The following is an 18728-nucleotide window of genomic DNA, read 5'->3' as shown; positions in this document are numbered from 1 at the left end:
AGAAAAGCCTGAGCACTTGGAGCAAGGTAATTCAAACTTTGATTTAATTTAGATTTGGATTCTGTTCAACTCCATCTGTACTTCATGTAAATGTTAAAGAATCCAGAAACAAATATGGATTAGAATTGGCAATCCTCATCCGGGCAAAGCTCCTCTAAAATCAGTGTAAATGTGCCTCAATTAAGTTTCCAGGCTGAAACTGACTTGGAATTAGAGATCACAAACATCTGCTGAATGTTCTGTAATATTTGTCCGTATGATTTTCTCAAGGGACAATATTGAATATGTAGTGCATGTCTTAATGAGAAGAGAGGAAAACTTGGTTTTGATTTGTTTTTATGATAGTAAGAATACTGAAGTCATAGCCTAAAATGGAAAAATATTCTGTTATATTATATAGCATTATATCACATAATTTAACCTCTTGCTGAGATGGAGCAGAAGATACAAGGGGCCCTTGGTGGTAGTTACTGCACTATTGTATTTTCATGGCTTGTTTTCTAAGCCTGCTAGAACTCTGGAAAACAGATGGAAGGGGACTGTGTAGTTCTGCAATTTCCAGGAAGCCTGATTATATCATTTATATGAGTCCACCAAAAAGCCAATTGCTACTGAAGACTAGAATAATACAAAAGAACCTTCTGAGCATATGAAGGCAGAGGAAATGCTCAAAGGGTCACGATAGCTGGTCAAGGGTGGGGGTAGCTATGGAGAATGAGATAACTGAGTAGCAGCCACTGTGGGACTAAAGGTTCTTTACTTTCACTGCCCCACACCTGGAAGCTTTAAAAATTAGCTCCAGCAGAGAATCTGCTATTTTGGAAATGCTAAATCTTGATTTAGCAAGTGGGAAACACATGTAGTTCCATGGGATTTCTATTAGGAGAATGTCTGCTCACTGAGCAAGACCAGTTGAGGAGATCTAGAAGGAACACTTGGTCGTCTCAGCTGGCTTTGGTTACAGCATCAGGCCTCATCAGAGGTGTACTGTGGTTTGATTTCTCTTCAGAGCTAGTGTTTTGAAACTGTCAGCTGTGTGTTTTGATCGCTCTTCCATCATTTTCTTGCCTGTACTTTTTAGTGGGCATTTCTAAAGGCAGCTTTGAGGGTAGTAAGGTAACTTGATATTCCCTTCCTGCAGTCCCCAGGAGGAAAGACAATTCCCCAGAGGAAGCACCAGATCCTTCTGTACACAATCTGAATCACCCTCTGGAGAAGTCTGCTTTCCCCATGGGCTATCAGGAGACCTAAGGGACATTTATCTCATTAGTAGTCTACAGTGGCCTTTCTGAGAATTTCCCTTCTGTGTTTCCATATTTCTCTCACAGATTTGTAAGTTAAATAGAAACCGTGGGATAGACTGACTCCTGCTCTAAGCTGACTGATGCCAGTAGAGTCGTCTTCTAGAGAGAAACTCAATCTCATTACTTGTATTTACTCTAACTCTGGAATAAGCTTGTTTGTTTGTTTTCATCACCATGCCATCTCATTAGCTGTGTTCTTACAAAACACGCTTGGGACCTTTTCTTTCTAAAAGAAAGAGGCTATGTGAATTTGTCAGAAACATCCAAGTCCCTTAGAAGTTGAAGTCTCACTGAAAATCAGTGGATGGCTTCTGAAATTTGAAATAATGACCCCTTGTCTGGTAGTTAAAAGGAACATAAAATACTCACAGCTTCTACATTCAATAGGCAGAATTATGTCAGTCACCATATCACTGAAGCTATCCCTAGGCAAGTAATATATTCATAGCCAATTGGATATGATATTTTAATTACAGCTCATATTAATTTATTAAAGTCTAATGTTGGTTTCTGTGAAGAGGCAGGTGAAAATCTTTTGAGGTCCCTTCCAATCCCTAATATTCTGTGATTCTGTGTGATTCTGTGAAAATGGCAACACAGCCAAACTGGAACACAGTAATCCTGTTTGCAGTACCCGCTACCTACTTTTACAGCTGTGAAATATATTTTTGGCAACTTAGCTACACCATTTCACTTACATTTTATGTTATTTGAAATAAGTGCTAAATGACTTCAGTATTTCCTGGAAACACAGCAGCGGTGAGCATGGATGGCTCCTCAGATGCGGTAGATGGCACAGGACCATGAATATCAGTGGGAGTGTCTATACGGCCTTCCATAGGCTTTGGATAGTACTTACAACAAGCGCATACATTTGGAAAAACCTTTACATGGCTAACTGGGATTCACACGAAACACAACAGGAAGAGGAAACAAGACGTGTCTGAGTCCACGTTTGAGGATGGAGGGGACCACAGCCCTCTGCATTGTGGTGGCCTGGGAAGTCTCCTCCGCTCGTCCTCTGGGAGTCCACCTGAAAGAAAGCAGGATGCAGAACTTGACTGTGTATCTGGAGGAGAAAAACAGAAAGAGAGGCTGCAAGAGCAGAGCGTCATTTTGATATTTTAGAGGGAAACAACAGGAATCAGTGTATTTTCCTTTCATGAACTCAAGTATGAATGTGTTTTACAATCTCTGTTGGCAAAAAATCCTAAAAAAAGCAAGACTGTTAATTTGAGCATGTACAGAAGCAGCAGATTTCTGCAGGCCTTGCTGCCTTGCCACCAGAAAATGCCTTTTTCTTAGTAGCAAATGGGCAGCCACAGCCATACCAAGCTTGATTTTAATTATGTGCTACTTACAGTGGTTTGACAACAACTTTGTTTCATTTATTCATGGATTCCAAAGTGAAATAATTTCTTCTTCCCACTGATGCAATTCTTATTCTGCTTCTACAGCTATAAGTAGAGAAAAAAATAACAGCACATAAACCTCAGTGTTACACGTAAAAATGTTACAAAGCAGATTTGCCACAGCTAAACTATATGAAAAAAATCATCATAAACAAATACAATAAAAAAAGATTGGAACTGAAGCATAGTGCTGATTGAGCCTCTAAAAGTGATGCATCAGCCAGGCTCAAAAGAAAAATTCATAGCCCCGTAGATTACTTATATTTTGTCAGAGTTAACAAGGCTCTTTATCTCCCAGATGCTTTTATGTGCAGGATGAGGCAAATCTCCCCACACACAAAATAGCACATGCTGCAGAAAAACGCTGTTGTCTGCTGTCACTGGCCACAGGGGATATGCATGCTGCAGAGTCTCAGAGAAGTCTGGTGCATTGAATTGAACTGGTTGAGGTTCATCTTCTGTTTGTCAAAGACATTACACACCTCTACAGCCACAAACACTTAGTAAGGAAAAGAACCAAAAGGACTTTAACAGCCTGTTCACACACATCCAATAAAACCTTGTAGATAAGTTAGGTTCTGATAGTCAGAGGACCACAGAGGACATGCATATGCTAGGTAAACAATCATACCAGAGCCTATGATTTTAAGTGAAATATGCATAATTTCTGTAAAAGCTTTGCAAGACCAATTATCATGTTTGCATTGAGAGTATGTTTTGAAAGCTAGTGAACAGTCTCCCAGTTTCAGAAGAAAACCTAACACTACACAAATGAAAATAAGAAAGGAAAATTTATTGCAAATGTTTAATGTGCCACCAACTGACTGTCATGCTCAGAAAGGCATGAAAGACAGGGAAAATCTGCAATTGCCACTTATTGCATATTATTTGAGTGAGCGAATTGTGAATGGTTCAAGGGTTTGTTTCATGTACAATTAATGTCAAAAGGTTTCATTTTTTATTTTAACATCTTAAAATTAAGAAATATATCAAGCATCTAGATTTCTTGTGACATTCCTGGTACAAGACTCTAATAGTTGCAGCTGATTGAAGGATGTTTTCACAATGCTATTTCTTTTTAGTCCTGCATGTGAGCAAAAATGAAAAGTAATGGTGTTTTCTGTAAAGTGAAATAAATGTATCTATTCCTTCAACACTACATACTTAAAATACTATATTAATGCCTATTCTTTAATGTGGCATTATTGCTGTTATCAATTTCTTATTTGCATTCATTGATTACAAAACCACAAATGACTACTATATTATTTTGTACAATTAATAATGAACTCTGGAATACAAAGTGAATAGAGGTAAGAAAAGGTTTACTACAAAGCTTAATAAGTTATTCATATACAATTTAATAATGTAAATAGGCACTAATTTGTGTTGCACTTGCAGAGTAATTGTCTGCCTTGAGGAAAAATTAATTTCTCCTCAGTGCCATACAGCTAAAAACAAACACTACCAAAATATCTTTCATTCCAAACATAAATTCAATATCTCTACATTTCAGTACTTCTGAAACGACCTTTTGTATCCTAACAACTCCCCTGCAAAAGACTTCTGAATTTTGACCCTGTTTGTCATAAGACAGCATGACATATAATTGTTGAGATGAACTGTGTGTCTGTCTATGAGTCTGTCCTACTAGTAACTCTTGAAGGTTTAAACAGAATCACAGAAGGGTCCCCATAGGTGGGACCTCCAGATGTCAAGTGGTCCAACATCCCTGCTCAAGCAAGGTCACCTAGAGATGATTGCTCAGGACCGTGTCCAGATGGCTTTTGCAGATCTCCAAGGATGAAGACTCCACCACCTCTCTGAGCAACCTGTGCCAGTGCTCCATCACTTTCACAGTGAAAAAGCGTTTCCTCGTCTTCAGACGGAACGTCCTGTGTTTCATTCCATTTGTGTCACTTTGCCTCACTTCAGTCGCTTGTGGAAGGGGAGAAGTCTGCAGGCTCTTTGAAGTGTTATGAAAGTTGCTAGTCAGGAGAAGGGACAGCTCAGGTGAGGGCAGTCAACATATGAACATAAGCCAGAGCGCACATACTAGACGTCCAAGCAGGATGTGCACAGGTGGCTGCCAGTACTCACCCTGATTCCTGAGGCATTGGGAAGAGCTGGGTTTCTACTGTGAGAGGGAGGCTTACAGGTCCCACGACATTAACCTATAAGAAAGAGAATTTATTCCACTCCACTGCTCAAAGAAAATAATTGCTTTCTGTGGGCAGCTTAGTTTGTTCTCTGCAGTAGCTGAATGTTGCAAATAAAATCTGTGTCCTCAGTGGCTTTGGAGGACCCAGTCCTGTAGGGCAAAAGGTATCTCCATCTATCATTGAACCCAGTCTTGACAAGATCTATAAGTATATATTTATGTACACAAATTTTTCTAGGATAAGATTGATTTCTGTCAGTGGAAGGCAAGTGTGTAATATAAACACCTTTATTCTTCATCAAAGTGGAAGCTTTCTTGATTCCTTTTGGTCTCAACATCTCACAAGGAGACAATAACTTTTTCAAGAACTATTATAAATGTTACAGGATCACAATCCATCAGGTAACTATACAATGAACAACCTTCTAAGTCCTGAGAAAGTGAGCAGGCTTTGAGTCTTGGGAATTTATGTTTTTCTTAGTTTTGATTAGAGCAGGAGTTTATGCAGAGGCAACTTTGACAGTCAAGCTGAAAGGAACTTTATTCCTGTTAAATTCATATCTCAGTGCAGCCTTGCTCCGTTGGAACTAGACAATGATAATGTGCTAAGATTGTTCATATGAACCCTGACCATAACCTTCCAGGGCTTGTATGAACTGAGAAAGTTACATGACCAGAGCTCCAACGCCACTGATTTCTTCTCAGTAGAAACCAGCCTGAACGATATTTGCAATAGCTCAGCAAAGAAACAAGGGTGGTCTCTGAGTACCAATTTGTCTCAAAAGTAAATGAGTACCTGTAGTTATAAGATGGTTCACTTGTACCCTTCAATGTTGCTGGTTTGGATAAAATGAGTAGATGGACTGCAATCTGTATTCTGTTGCACTTGAATAAGATGACTTTGCACTGTGCAAACGCACAGAGAACAGCATGATTAGGAGCTGTCAGATGCAGTTTTTTCTTTCTATCATCTTCTCCCTGAATACTGGCACTCAAGTTGCACAGGCAAGCTGAGGCTGCCCATGTATTTATTTGGCCAAAAATTGTGCCTGCTTTTTTTGCTTATTGATTAGGGCAGAGGACGAGTTCATGAGAGCCTCAGGTTTGTGCCTCTGGTCCAACAAATGTTCATTTATTAAGGAAGGAGACTGAGAGACACAAACTCAAGAATTATCATTGAATGATTTCACATTAAAAGATAGGTGGGAAAGTTATCTGTGCAGTAGAAAAAATTGAGAGAATTTGAATGTGTCTCCAGTTCAGGGGAGTCTCCTATTGCCATACCTATTGTCTATTTGGGGCTGGTTTTCTGTTCTTTAAAGAAAAAAAAGTGAAAATTCTTGGGCTTGTCAGAGAGGAAAGTAGGCATATATATATTTTTTTTTTAAATCCCAGATTCTCCGGAGACATGAAATCACTACTGGCAGCCATTAATCGGACAGAGCATCGCTCTATTTGTTAATCTCTTAATCATTCAGCCCAGCTTTTTGTGGAGACAACTTGGTGCTAGTATGCATTGATGGACTTTTCAGATGCTCCACTTGGAACATGTAAGGCAAAAAAAAATTAAACCAGCAATGATATCACTTTCCATTAAGGAACGTTCACTGCTACATGCAGTGAAAAAGTCCAGAAATCAGAAAGATCCAAGAGTTCAACAAAACCACCAGTCTTCTGTGACACAATCAGATTTAAAGAACCATTTAAATAAAAAAAATAAAAAAAAAAAAACAAAAACAAAAACATATATTTCTTTATTCATTTGTTCATTCTGTCATTGGGACAAAAACGCTTTCAGGACCAGGCATCTGATGACCTTCATGGAAGCCACTGAGGACCACAGGCCAGCAGTAACAGTTAGTCCTCTTTCCTAACAGCATCTCCACACAGATTTAGTGGAGACATCCAGTCTATAATAAACACAGTCGAGGGAAACAGAGGCCTAAAACTGTCTACTGGCTCATTATTAATACATTGGGATAGTCTGGACCTGTGACTTCTTTACTGAATCTTCCTCCCTCCCACACTTTCTTTTTACATCTGTGCCCACAGCAGGAGTCCTCCTGGACTTTGCACGAAGGCAATTGCAGTCACAGTGCCCCACCTTATATTCTTTTTGTCACCTGTTCCCCAGAGTCCCTCGTCACAGATACAGCACACTCCAACAAGACAGAGCAAGCAAGAGAAACCAGCTTGTGTGTGCCCAGCATGCAAACGCTACCCCCAAAGAGAAGAGATATGGCTCATCTGATAGGTAGCGCCAACTATGTGTGGCTTAATAACAAACCAAAAATGCAAGAAGACTGTATCAATCATGCAGACACAACAGGGAAAAAAAAAAAAAAAAAGGAAAGTGGAGTACATTGGATCTTTTTTTTTTCCCCTGTTACTTACAGCCACTAAGCAAAAGACCAGCAGATTTAAGTGTTATATAAAAATGAGTACCAAGGCAAGTCCAGTGAACAATACATCTGAAGGAAAAGGACTTCCAGAAGCAGATTCAGGTTTTTTTGTGTGAGGTCTGCAAGCAGCTAATCTCTGCTGAGTAAAGATAGCCATTCAGCTCAGATCAGTCAACTACACTGCCGGAGGAGGAAAACCGGGGAATCATTTCATTGTTGTTACTGGGGAGCCACCAGATGCTTGAGATTCCATATATTTGGGGGATAAATCTTTCAAAAGCTCCATTGACACTGGGGTATGTCAATAATTCAATGTATTAGTTGGATGCAAATACTGCACAATAAGGTATGGAAAGAAAACTGTAATTGGGAATGCTGGGGCAAAGGGGGCTCTATCTTCTGACTGAGCCCATTGTTGAACTCCAGCCTGAACCTCCGACCCTTTACATTGGAGGGACACAATAGGCTTTGATATGAGATGGTGGGAAACGGGCTTGGAGGCTCATTTCACATTCAGCTGCAATTCATCAGCTTGGCTGGGACTTCTAGCAGCTTTAATGACCACTGCAATTGATGGTTAAATCAATTTGTGACGGTGACAGCATGGCTGGCCCCTAGACTGTAACAATCCAGGATTACAACAGGCAGAAAGGGCCCCGTTATTCAGACATGCGTGGTTTCTGGTCGGCTCAGACTGGGAACAACAGTGCGACAAAGTCTCACAAAATGAGGCCTGGAGAATGTACACATTCACTCCAGTTGACTACACACCACCACGGCTTCTTTGTAGCACAATGAGGCGGTTAAATTAAAAAAAAAAAAAAAAAGCATTGTTACACATAAAAATATACAGTAGAGCACAAAAGACCCTGATATCTAACTATATCTTTAGGGAAAGTGGCAACCCAGAAAGAATTTCAGCTTTGTTCCTCCGGAGACAAAGTGGGTGGTCTGTCCCCCCTCCACCCTCGACCCCAAACTGTCTTGCCGCTTGCCCCCACAGTAAAACCCAGCCGTGTCTGGATTATGATCGAACAGGTTTGCGTTTGGTAAGAGGAGCATAGGCAGGGGGGATGGGGGCCAAATGTGTCTCTCAGAAAATGAGAAGGAAAAATTGCTCCCTCTTCTGTTACTGAAGAAAAAATGCATTTGAAACGTGCTACGATTTATTTTTCATGCTTGCATTATTATAATTACCTCTTATGCCAAACAGATATTACAGGCAAATAAGAAGAACAAAGATCATCCTGGTGGTCTTGCACTTGCTAATTATGTTACAGGAGATTCCGTTGTTTTGGACAAGGGTCTGCAAGTTCAGTGCTTCCTAACAGAAAAGGAAAAATGCACTTTCAAATCATCTTAGCTCTCCCTTCCCTTGCATTTTGCTGGTGTAATATGATATTTGCACCCAAAGGCTATGGTGTATGTTAGAAATAAAAAATATGTGGTTGTGATTCTGTTTTTCAGTATAAAATTTTACATAATGTAACAGTGGCTAAAAATTCTCAAACAGATGTATATATCTGTGTTGTAGTGTAGATATGACCTAATGTTATGTGTGTTTTGTTTAAGTAAAATTACACTTAAAATATGTCAGATGACTCAATGAAAAGCTATGTTCTCTGTCATGTTAATTGAAATAATTTATTCAACCTAAATAGAAAATTTATAAAATTAATATACAATGTTGTGTATCTAACCAAGTGTAGATTCATTTAAGAAATTAATACGATATGTAGTCAGAGAATCAAAATACTTAAAAATTTATATGCGAAAGTAGTTAATGTGAGCACTGCAAATGATGACAATCAATAACATGTAAATTATATAGTAATTAATTATGTCTTTCTTTGTGGTTAGGTGTGATCAAGTAATTTCTGTGTATACTAAAGAAACATTTTGAAAATGAGTACTAAAAAAAATGAAAATGTGAGAACAGTACACTGACCTGTTACATAAATCCCTTCATTCACGATCTGAGTTGAAGTCTACAATTAATAACCAATTCTGGCATCTTCCTTGCAAAATGTCATGGTCTAAATGTTGCAAAAGAAAGAGCTGTCTAGCTCCTTTAAGTATGTGAATCAATTGGTTGATGTTAATACCTGAAAATTTGTATCCTGAAATAAAGTACCACATCTTGAAAATGTAAACAACAGATTTTTTTCCTAAAAAATCTGTCCAAATATTGAAAAAATATTATTGCTAACAGTAAAGAGGTCTGGCACTGGGTCCAAACCCTGACAAGGGAGGAGGGGGGGAAAAAAAAATCACTTGGTTTCTATGGTAACAGTGCTAGTAGAAATAGTTGTGTGAGCATACTGAACGTGCACAAAAGCCTTCCCAAGGGAGGCCAGAGGATTTGAAGAAAGAAAAAAAAATGGCAGCCTCTGCAGAAAGCACAGAGACACAGAGACCTTTTGTGCTGAATAAGTGTTTCACGTTTTTATGTGATCAATAACAAAACGTTGTTGTTAAAAGAATTTTCAAATAGGTGTAATATCTATCCATTTATACTCAAATCATGTGTTTGTGCATGCTTGTTACTACATGAGACATATGACATATGCAAATTTGCTTCTGCACACGTGTGTAGAAATCAGTATGTGAATAAATAATACGTCATCCTACACAATGGAAATACAATGTTAGACTATAAAAGACTCTCTAACATATGCATTATCATATATAAAGCATCACATATGGATGACTTTATCAGATATATTAAATACATCTGTGCACATTCAAAGAATAAAATATAAATATCAGTCTGAAATATCTGACACATTGATTATCTTTGAGAAAATCAGCATATGAAGTAACTCACAAAGAGCAACAAGAAGCACCTGGTGTTATTTCTGGGTGAGCTGTTTTAGTTTTGGCACTTAAAGTATTTTAATTAAATTTAATTTTATTAGTGATGATCTAGAAGACAGGAATTAGTCAGAGTCTGTTGTACAACAAGCACACTACTTGTGCCAACTAGGCTCTGCGATTCAGCCTGTTTAGAAACGAAGTGATCATGGTTCATTCTTTTGAGCTAAAAATGTTCTCTAGCCCTTTATTTACATCTGCTTCAATCCTTTCTGTTCATTGTTGGTTACTACAAATTCACTCCACGGGGGATGGATTGGCACAGAACGAAAACGTGACAGAGGCTCCCATGCAGAGAATGAGCCACCGCTGCAAGTGAAATCCCATATCCATAAAGCCAGTGGGAGGGGGAGAATTCCCAGTTACAATCAAAAGCTTCATTTTTGCAAGCATGAAGGCAGAATATTTTTGGCAGTGCATGGTGTGTAAAGCAGGCTTGGAAAAATGTGCATCATTCTCATGAATTTTCAGAGTAGTATAATGCACTAAAATTTCCAAAGCTTGCTAGATAGCCTTCTGCTGTATGGTGAGAAAAGACTTCTATCCAGAAAAGATGGCTACTGAAAGCGAGGAGGGTCTGTATCCATTGTTGCATCTTTACAATTCAATAGAAGCAGCACATTATCCAGGACGAACACTCGCAGAGAATAAAGTGACACCTAAGTCTCCCTTTCCTCTCTCAACCCCCTTTCCTCCCTCTCCTCTACAATCTGCCCCTGCCCCCCACCCAAACAGCCATCAAAGGGGGCCCCAGTAGGAGAAAGTGGCTTTCTCCTGCCCCAGCCACATGGCCAACCTCTCTCCTTCTCTACGTCTGGTATCCACTATTATTCACTCGCAGCATGTGGGGTGTGGCGTGGGCATGTAGCCAGCAAGGACCTTGCCTTGGGGACCTCCCCGGCTAACTTGGAAGCAAGACAAAAGATGCACTTCAGACACCAGCTGCTAACATGGGCTCAGCCTGTCTGATGTCAGGTGGAGGCAATGTGCTGTTCTGGAGGACAGGAGCTTTTGTAAAAGGTGTGTGTGTATAAGAGCTCTAATGTCGCCAAGCTTCCTAGCTTGTTTACAAAATCACAACACTGGCCACACTGGCCCTTTTGAAAATCTGAGGCAGCACCACTACCAGTTTCAACGTGAAAACGCATTTTAAGGAAGACAGTTTCAGTCTCCCCTATATGAGGATTGTGCTGTTCACTTTAGAGAAAAACTGAAATTTAATCATATCATGATCATACTTCAGCCAGTTTCTTAAATTTCTCTTGCAAGTCAAAAGTACATTGTTAGTCATTAATTTTCCTTCATTAGACCTCGGGTTAACATTTTCTTGAAATGAACAATGATTCTCTGCACTTCTCAAAGCTAATATTTCTATCTGCCCCTGGAAATTCACTTAGGTCACACCAGACTGGCACCTAATTAGCAAATGTCCTTGTTATTGCCAGAGCTTGGGTGGGGAGAGGAAGGAACAAACAAATGAAACAAAACAAAACTGAAGCCAAAATAAAATCAACAACAACAACAAAAAAGGCAAACTATTAAAAAAAAAAAAAAATCAAAGTATGACCCAGCCAAAACAAACAGATCCTTGCATTATGGTTAGGCAAAACCTTACTGCTGGGTTCTCCAGCACTGGTGTGATAAACATGAAGCTATAGTAATCCTATTAATTATCCAGAAATGTCACAAAGTCAGTGACAAAAGTCCCAAAACAGTTGAACTCAGGATTCTCTCTGTGCTTATTTTCTTCCTGCTCTCAACTGGTAGCATCCCTGTCTTGAGAACTGGCAGGATTGTACCATGCTCTCTATTTTGACAATGACCCCGACTTTCTCACATAACCTCCAGTTCTTTCCAGAAACCCTAGTGGGCCTGACTGCATTTGACTCCAGGACTTGGGTTCACGCTATTTAAATGCACATTTCACTTGCCATCTGGAATTGGACAGTCACCAGTCCAGCATTATTTTCTTGTATCTGCAATGACTTAAACCCCAGATGCTGAATCTCAACCCATATTCATGAACACATATCCTACCCACTCCCTTCACTGTTCAGCAAACCTGCCCTTTTTCTTCTGTCATATGAGTGCTTTCATTTGCAGTCCATGAACATTTATCCCAAAACTCCTACCCTCATTATGTATGCTAACTTGCCCTCTTGCCTGAATTTGCTATGTAATAACTCTGCTTTTTACTCAGCAAGCTATGTAAGTGAGAAAACTTCCATCTGGCTATATGATGTAATGGTATGATTGCACCATTTTATTCTACTCATGATGTATCCCCACCAACATTACCAATTGTTGGTATTTTTTAACCTCTTCATGATAACTTTAGCAGGTATTCCCAGCTTAGAGGCCAAGTCTTGTCAATAAAGAGGCAACACTGATGTGCTTTTGTACTGATGGACCAATATGGATGATTTTAGTATAAATGATAGCCAAACAGTTAAGGCACTGACTACATAGCAATCAAAGAAGTGACCACTGTTTGAAGTTCAGATACACAAGGTACTCTTAAATCAACTTCTTGCCCAAACTATATTATGGAGGTTGACTGATCTTATCTCTAACCTATCCAGCTTAAAGCTAGTTCAGAAATCACTACAGTATACTGTAGCAAACTCTAAGACTGTACATTAAACACTCCTTAAATCAGTCCTGAGTAAAGATTTTGAACAGAGTATATATTTCAACCTGTGTGTAAATTCTAATGGGGTAACAGCTGGCTGAAGGAGTTGCTTGTTTGTTTTTATCAGCCTTATAAACTACAAGTCAAAGCTTCACTTGCTGTTGTATAACCCTTCATCAAACCAGCTGTCTTCTCAGCATCAATAAGTAAACACTGGTCTTTGTTGGAAGGAGATGTTGAATTAGATTGTAGTAAACACACAAAACCAGCATTGACACAAAATATGTCCTGTTTTTTATACATGTTTTCATGAGTTTATTTTTATTGTTGTTTACCTTATTTATCTAAAGAATGAGCAGCAGAATATTTAATAGTTCCAATATTTACAGCACTCCGGTAATTTGTGCTTCTTCAGTGGCCACAAATTGCTAGACATATACTCTTGTCTTACTCTGCTCCTTTGTAGAAATTCACAAAATTCTCTGTTGATGTCACTTTACAGTCTTATGTGCCTGTATGAACCCTTCAGAAAATTTAACACATAACTGTGATGTCCCCGTACATGTCCACCTGACTGCCCTCTGTGCATCAATAAAGCTGGCCGCCCATACACACTACCTGGTGGAGATGCTCTTCCTCTCATCAGAGTGGCTGCGATTGTGGCCTAAGCTTAAAGCCAGGCACCAGGACAGTAGTGACTACCTGAGTCAGATTAAGACAAACTGCAACACTTGGTTGTAACAGCTATAGTACATTAAAGTGTTTCTTGTCAGACTCTCATCAGCAGCTGAAAACTCATACTCAACTACTAAATAATCCTGTTTATAGGTATATGGTATCCAAGGAAGCAAATGCACTGGCCAGGTGGATTTTATGGAATCCATAGAGAGAGTCTTGGGTTATGTCAGATAGCCAGCTGAATTACTTATATCAGCTCTCTGTAAAGGGCCCATATTACAGTTCGGATCAAATGGTCTTTTAAACCTATATATAAAAAAAAATCCACTGTGACTTCATTAGAAGTACTTACAGTATCAAGGAGAGTGTCATAGTCAAAATGTAATAGTTGAAAAAGATCCAGGTCTAAAATATTACCTTCTTTTTATGCACAATCAATAAGAATGTAAAACCACAAATGTCTTAGATACACTTAGGTCAATCTGTACTCTTAATGAAATAAAACTCAATGGGGCTTGAACCTTGGAACAAAAACACTCAAGTCTCTACAATGGTGTAGCACATTTAGGGATTAGTTACTGGTCACTGCAGGGATGACACTGCCAATACTATGCTGTTATCTTGGATATTAATATGCTACAGCACTATAAATCTGGTGTCACAAGAACAGTGTCTCAGGTTTTCTTGCCCTTTCTTACTGGTTGGTTTTCTCAAATAGACATGCAAAAGATCTAACCATAAATGTCTTTAGAGTTGAGACCACAAGCCAAAAACACTGAAGACTGTGGAAATTACATGAGCTCCATGTATTACGTTCAGCTTGAGCAGTTTACTGAAAAATTATCCCTTTGCTCATGCTGAACCTGTTCACAATAGTAAAATAGTAAGTATCATGTCTTAAGTATATATGTGACCTGAAATCATTGCATAACTTCCAAACAGCAAGCTGCAGTCTTACTGACAGACACAAATGTAAAGTGAAATGAATTCACAGAATTATCACCAAACGTCAGAAACAGCACTAATTTTTTCTTTGAATGATCATTTACTTCAGAGTTACAGTAAATTGTACAAATTTGCACATAGTATGGACTTTTTATGGCTTTTCCATGAAAAAGATTGTTTACTTTGGGCCGGATTGTGATACTACGACTTTGAAAAGCAATTCTCTCTTCGAGTAACCAAACTGAATTCAACATACCTGGATACAATAGTCGACTTTGCTTCTTGGCGCAGAAAAAAATGTTCATTCCACTTTTATCAGTTTTCAGGCTTCTCCTACTCCACCGAAGTCTTAGGAAATCATTCATGTAAATTAAAACCTGCTCCACTGGGCTGCTCACAAAGATTCTGCTCAGCACAAACAAACATATAATGATTTCGTTCTTCAAATAAGTCTAAACAATTACAGTGGCTATAAAGCAGTGACATTTGTGTAATGAGAATTATATGCTGATTTTGTCACATGCAGTTTCCCATGGTGGTTAAGTAAATAAAAGGTTTACTTTGCATATGTTCATTAGAAATTGTAAATCTTAGATCATAAAAACAACCCCTAACAAATACGGTGTTGCACTAGCCAAGGAATGCAGAAAATAGCATCTCATTAGCTGTAACTCTTGGCAGAAAAGAGAAACAGAGCCCAGGAGTCCTAACAACAGCTTCTGTGCACCAGCTATTAGATCATACTGAAAAACACAACAGGTCGAAAATTTAGTTGTATGAATGCCCATATAAACATTTTGGTATTATACGATCATTTAAGCACTCAAAAATCTATGTTTATAGGCTTATGCCAGCCTTTAAAAGATTAAAGGTTATATTCTAGACTAATGAATTCCACTTACTTTTATTTTTGAAAACTTTATTAATGTGTTTTAAAAGGTGATATTGTCCTTATTCAGACTTTCATTGCTTCCATGTTTGGCATATTTTTGGTACAATATATGCTAGGTAGGCATAGCAAGTATTTTGACATGTGACTAAGAACAAGATCCAGGCTGGTCTATGAAATTCCCTGCATACCTCATCTTGGACACCTGCAAGTACATAAAGGCAGCCTTGTCTGAGTTGTTAGGTTGCCTCACTCCTGCCAAAGTTCTCTTATGACTCACTGATGTGGCATGGAAGGACCTTGTCTTTTTCCCATAACTACTTAAAAGAAACATAAGCACAGCAGGCAAATGCCTACCCTTCTATGAAACTCAGCACCCTGCATCCCATATGATGTGAATCATGCAATGCACAGCTCTGATTCAATCTCATGAGCTCCAGAGAGATGTAGCTACTCTGACACTATTCTGTCCTATTCCTCTGGTCAGCACACACATCAATCTGTCAAGGCTGGAGGCCCTTTTTTCAGGCATTAAAATGTCTGACCAGAGCACCTAAAGTAAGCTGTCCAAACCTAGTCCCGAAAGACAAAAACTGTGGTGAAGTTTTTTGGGTTTCCTTCTTGCTTCTGTATTTCTTGAAACCTTCTTCTGTAGCAGTGCCTCCTCGTTCCAGATATATATGAAAAAATTAAAACCAGACAGGACACTTGTTTTATTGTAATAAAATGGAGACAGTTGAAAATAGCAAGCATTAAACCCACAGTATGAGGTAGCACCATTTGCTTTGTATAAAAATACTCTGGAACTTGTAGCTCCAGAAGGCTCTCACCATAAGCTTTCCTGCTCTGCGCTTGTGTAGCTCTGAGACCTCCTTCAGCTGCTGAAGATGTGCTAAATAGTAGTCAAGGGAAAAGTCTGGATCTTCTTTATGAAGTGGTCTGGGCAAGAAAAGAGGGATTTCTTTCCTATATAATGAAAAGGCAAAGAAGTAAAGCTTAGAGAAAACCACCAGAAAAGATGTTAAGTCTCCTCCAATCCCTGTGTTAGTGGTCTGCATTTGCCATATGCCTTCATCTTAACCTGTGGAATAACTTCAAGTACTGTCAGATGGCATGTTAACATACTGCTTTTTCTCCTGACTGGTTTCTACCTGCTCGGAAAGGCCCACCACTAGAATCAGCTGGAAAACAAGCAGACAAGAGACAACAACATGAGGAAACAATACCATCTGGGTCATATTTCCCGAAGTAAATCTTAGTAAAATCTGGCTAAGTAAATTGCGCCACACAGATTCACATCAGATTGGAAACTAGACCAGTCTTTTAAACTTTTATACAGATTTTTCCATATATTTTTTTTCTCACAAAACAGTTCTGAATAATCAGTTACTTCCTTATTACTGTTGCCCTACATGCAAGTTTTCCTTCTGAAGTGATTAAAAATCTTTCCTTATCTAAGGGATACCAAAGCAGGGTCATGAATCTTAACATTCGTTCACCAGGGTCACACACACCTAGACAGTATGGTGCTCAAGATAGTTGTAAATTATTTTTTCTGCCAAGAAATGTAGCTAGTCAACTGCATTTGCTATAAAGAAGAAAATAATCTACCCTATAATTAGCTCTTAAGTAGCATTTTTCAATAAGTGTGTCCTCTGCAAGATGCTTTGCTATCAACATAAAGCAATTCAAAACACTTGGAAATAAAGCATCTTGAGAAAGAAAACACAAGAAAGATAATTAAAACCAATCAGGAATGTGGTTGATGGGATTCTGAAGCAGCAATAACCTGAAAACAGAAGCAAATTCAATCCAACAAGGGAAATCAAACACATCTGGTGTCTTTATAAAAAATGATAGATAACAGCAATAGCCAAGGTTTGGACTAGGTCATACATTTTATTAAAAACCTGTATGGCATCATGAAAATACATATAGTGGTGGTTTATTGCTGTGGTTTGTAAACTAACAAAATTTTCATTTACCTGAATATCTTCCATCATATTTAGCACAATAAGGTATTTATAACAATCTCCTATTAGTCATTATTTTGGCATTATGATATTTGATTTAAAAAGCAGCTCAGTACAACTGAAGTAATGTAATTTAATAAGATGTGCTACTTGATGTTTGGTTTGGGACAGGTGATCCTTACCGCCTGTTATATATCAACATACCTCATACTGGACGGCTGGAAAATTTGACTGGTTGGTCAATGCAAAGTCCATTCTCAAAGTAGTATCAAATGTGTTACTGTTCTGGGGCAATGTGGCAGCAAATAAGTTATAAAGAAGTGATTTTCTCCTACTTTTATGGGTGCTAGTGGGATCTGGGTAAGAGGGTTGGACAAAAAAATCCACACTCCCACATCGTGTGATGACGAAGATGCAAGTTGCATGGGTATTTATGAGTGTGCGCCTGTCCTTCATACAGAAAGTTCTTGGTGCTCTGGGGATGAAACCAGGGAAAGTTTACAGATCAGCAACTTGTCAGCTCTGACCTCCAGCTGAAATTAAATGCAGATAAAACAAACAGAATGTTTTAAGGAAATGGAAATACCAAGTGCTGGAATTTCCTGGCTATATACAGCTGGATTTACTTCAAGCTCTGTGGACATGGAAAAAAATATGAGCTCATGCTCCCCATATGGGAATTGTGATGTTGGTAGGGGAAGAAAACAGAGTTATAGTCCCTGTTCTATGGTAACTGCATGATTATGCCCAGGCCAAAGACAAGAAAATAGTCCCATCGAGAACAGCTGCCCAGTCATAGCTTGAAGGATAATGTGGGCAAGAGTATGCACGCAGCAAGCAATATGGAAGATGCTTTCTGGGGATGCTGGAAGGAATGGAGGGATAAAATTAAGCCGTGTGAAAGCAAATTGTTCTATGACCCTTGCACTGGCTGTGTGTAGTTTCCTAACATAGAAGTAGATGATGTGATCGTTCCACTGTACTTGGTGCTGGTGAGGCCCCACCTTAAAGACTGTGTATAGTTTTGGTCCCCTCACTACAAGAAAGACACTGAGGTACTAGAGAGAGTTCAGAGGAGGGCGGCGAAGCTGGTGAGAGGCCTGGAGCACAAGTCTGATGAGGAGCGGCTGGGGGAACTGGGGCTGAGGGGAGACCTTATCACTCTCTACAACTATTTGAAAGGAGGTTGTAGCATGGAGGGTGTTGGTCTCTTCTCCCAGGTAGCAAGTGATAAGACAAGAGGAAATGGCCTCAAGTTGTACCAGGGGAGGTTCAGATTGGATATTAGGAAAAAATCCTTCACAGAAAGGGTTATCAGGCGTTGGAACAGGCTGCCCAGGGAAGTGTTTGAGTTACCATCCCTGGAGGTGTTTAAAAGGCATTTAGATGGGGTTCTTAGGGACATGGTTTAGTGCTAGAGTTAGGTTATATTTGGACTCAAGGATCCTTAGTGTCTCC

General features: G+C 39.1%; 1 long non-coding RNA gene across 1 annotated transcript; it reads right to left on the bottom strand.

Annotated features, from left to right (window-relative positions):
- Positions 1-21: 21 nt before the first annotated feature.
- LOC110364567 (uncharacterized) lies at positions 22-17596 on the bottom strand. The gene is made up of 6 exons (XR_010471296.1): positions 17475-17596; positions 16128-16263; positions 14665-14813; positions 4817-4890; positions 2666-2761; positions 22-2337 (listed from the first exon to the last, which is right to left on the bottom strand). It is a non-coding gene; the product is annotated as an uncharacterized LOC110364567 (long non-coding RNA).
- Positions 17597-18728: the final 1132 nt, after the last annotated feature.

This window comes from Columba livia, chromosome 3, assembly GCF_036013475.1.
Source record: "Columba livia isolate bColLiv1 breed racing homer chromosome 3, bColLiv1.pat.W.v2, whole genome shotgun sequence".
Classification (NCBI taxonomy): Eukaryota; Metazoa; Chordata; class Aves; order Columbiformes; family Columbidae; genus Columba; species Columba livia.
Note: the sequence above shows the minus strand (reverse complement) of the source record. Positions and strands in the feature narration are given on the sequence as shown.